Source organism: Buceros rhinoceros, unplaced genomic scaffold (genome assembly GCF_000710305.1).
Source record: "Buceros rhinoceros silvestris isolate BGI_N320 unplaced genomic scaffold, ASM71030v1 scaffold7975, whole genome shotgun sequence".
Classification (NCBI taxonomy): Eukaryota; Metazoa; Chordata; class Aves; order Bucerotiformes; family Bucerotidae; genus Buceros; species Buceros rhinoceros.
The window spans coordinates 3,646-6,903 of NW_010411079.1; positions in this window are offsets into that span (position 1 = coordinate 3,646).

Genomic DNA, 3,258 nt, shown 5'->3' on the forward strand with positions numbered 1-3,258 from the left:
CTGGAAAAGTGTGGTTTATTACTCTTTACTGGGAATTTCTGGCTTACATGTTTGGAACCACGTTACTTGCAGACTGTATGTAAGAAATTCTGCATTGCTTTTGCCACAGGCGCCTGCCTGGTCTGTAAAAAGAGATGAGAGGAAAGGAGCTGTCTGTAAGAGGCTGGCTATTTTTGTCTGCTCTTAGCGTGTGCATAACGGGATCAGAAGCTTTTTTTAAACATCAGTTGTTGCAACGTTTGAAAGAACAAAGCCAAGACTTCTGGTTGTATTTTTTAGTGCCCTCTGTTACTACGTTTTAATGAAGTTCTTTTTTAATACAGAAAAACAACATAATAAAACTGAACCTGAAAGTCCATTTTTGCTTCCTGCAGTGTAATGGATAAGCTAATTAGGTGATTGAAAAACTTGAAGATAAAAGAGCAAGTCAGGGAGGCTCAGCTTCTTGTACCTGTTCAGCAGCCTCGTGCCAGAGCACATTAAACCCCCTACTTCTTGGCATGACCTAGTTAAAGCAAGAAGCCAAGGCTTAGACCTGCTTTCTGCCACGTGATGCCAAACCTGGGCCAGGGCCTGGCAGCGGCAGAGCACAAACTGGGCGGGGGGTGGGAGGTCACATGTGAGTACGCAGCAGCTGTGCTGTCCTCTGCCTTTGCAAGATTAAGTGGGACATACCCTCACCAGCCTTCCCAGCCTGGTTTTACAGCAGCCTGTGAGCTTTAACCTTTCCTGTACTCAGAGCGTTGTGTCTGCGAGAACTGCCAAGGGAGAGCTGGCTGAGGGCAGCGTATGCACCCTCTCACATCTGGAGTTCTCTCTGGGATTACTTCATCTGGGGAGCCCCTGGCAAGTGGAGCGTTTCACTGAACGCGGGGTTTTGCAATTATATGCGTGCTCTTCTGCGTGGTCAAGATCAGATCGCTTATTTTGGATTGCCTTCCCATCAAGCCTGCTGGGCGCGTTGCCAGGAGCTGGTGGAGCAGTGGCTGCAACATGGAGTGAGAGCGTGATGTGGAGCAGCAGAAGCCATTGCTATGCTGTATTTTTGAGCCTTTGTAGGAGATGTTGGCAAGGCCCAAGACCTGCTGTTGCCATGGAGTAGAGTCAAGGCTGTTATTTCACCAGCAGCTGAGAGAATAATCCTTGCCTGTGCTCCAGGTCACAGCTAGTGCAGGCCCAGCCTGCACCTGAATGATGGGTTTGTGCAGGGATTTCAAACATCTGAATCCGGTGTACATCGAAGGGTGAAAACACAGGCTGTTCAGCGCAAGCCGGGGAAGCTGCCAGCACTGTGCGGTGCCAGGCTGCAGGGTCTCACCTAGTCCTCCTTGCTGTGCTCGTAGGTGGGGTTAACGTAAATCTCTTCTGTGCTTTTTGCTGCAAAGTCCTTTGCATTCACAGGAGGCCAGTTGGGATCCCTCTGCAGCATCCTCTGCTGTTTTCGGTACTGGCTGTTTGACTGGTACCCAAAGCAGGCTTTAATAAGCATCCAGAGGTGCTTGTTCTGCAAGATAATGTCCTGTGGAGGGACATGGCAAGGGTCAGTGCTGTTGCCTTTCTCCGGAAGGGAGGACTGCTTGGGGACAAAAGCCATCCCTTGCTGTGCGTGCAGCCTCCCTGAGTCCCATGGTGCTGGGTGGATGCACGCACTCCTCTGCAGCAACGTGGCTGCCAAATACCACCTTCCTCATCCACAGGAAGGCTACGCTCAGGTATATCAGGACAGCACTGATCTCTGTCTATTTGGCTGAGGGGGATAAACAAGGGGCAAGATTTTTCCTCTGAGGGCTGTGGGACAACCAGGCACTGCGGCTCCTTGCAGGAGACAATATCCAGTACTGGATACAGCCAGCCTTGACCCACAAAACACTTCAGGGCTTAGTCATTACTGCAGTATTCAATGGTACAAGCCAGTGTAGTCTCTGGCCTGGACCGTTGTAAGTCAAGAGGGAAGTGGTTGCTCCAAAATCACTGCCAGACACCTGACCCATGCTGCAGTCTGCTCTTCTGCATACCAGGGCATCAGGCTCCTCCCAGAGATGTGGTCTAAATCATCTCCTTGGCTGCCTAAAATGGATTTGACTGACACACACTGAGTCTGAAGGAAAAAAAAAAATAAAGCCTGAGGGTTTATGCTTCTGCAGGAGGAGAACGTGGCTGCAAATGGAGGTAGAAAGACCTGAGCAGACACTGCTCCTGTTCACTCCTGGGAACAGGCAGTAAACATATGTACTCACCTCTGTAAAAAAAGATACACAAAAGTTAACCAAGAGCATCAGTAAGACATAAACTCTCCAGATCACAGGAGTGCAAAGAAGCTGTTGGAAAAGATATGAATAGCAATTAGGTTTAAATGCCTTGCCAAGATTTGCATCTGTTCCTAATGATCTGAGAAGCTGACTAATGTTTTCCCAGTGGCAAGTACGGAGGAGGCAGTTGGCAGTGACAGTAATTCCTTGCCATAGAGATCTTGGAAAGTTTGATGCCAGATTCCCCACGGCACGGAGTTGCCTAACTCACCTTGGCTCCTTAAGGTACTGATGAAACCTGCAGAGCAAGTGCCTGGGTCAGGATCTACTGCCCAAATACTTCTGGGAGCTGCAGCTAACGCACAGCACGTGGGTCCTCTCGCTCTGGGTATGGTCGCCCTAACACCAGGCCTCCACCCACATCTGTCCCATGCAGGATGGCCGGGGACGAGCCGCAGGGCTCAGCCATTCCTGATGTTGGACAGCACAGCTGGAGGCTGCTGGCTGCACTGAGCCCAGGCTGAGCGCCTGGGAGGGCTGAGGTGGCCTGGCCCCACGTGAGCTCGTGGTGCTCCAGGCGGGGGCAACAGCAATCTCTGCCCACTCGCTTCTCGGGCCAACAAGCCTCCACTAACATGCAAAACCACAATCCACCCTATTGTGCTTTTCTGTTACGAAGAAAAGGTCAGCAAGCTATAAGCACTTTTCCTTCTCCCAGTTGCTGCCCAGTCTTTAGAGGAGAGGTGGACCTCATTAATCAAGCGCTTGTCAGAAGGATGTTAGAGGAGTTTGAAATCAGCAAATTCATTTCCAGGATGACTGTAGCTGTAGTTTCTGCTCTATATGCTTAGGTAAAGGGCCAGCAAAATACCTGGCATGAAAAGGAAATGCACTGCACGTTTTACTTGTGCTTACCTGCATGCCTCTGTACACAGCATCAATATCGGCAAAGAGGAGGAAGAGGCAGATTGTGAGATGGAGGGCCAGGAGGACTGAAAACACATCTAGG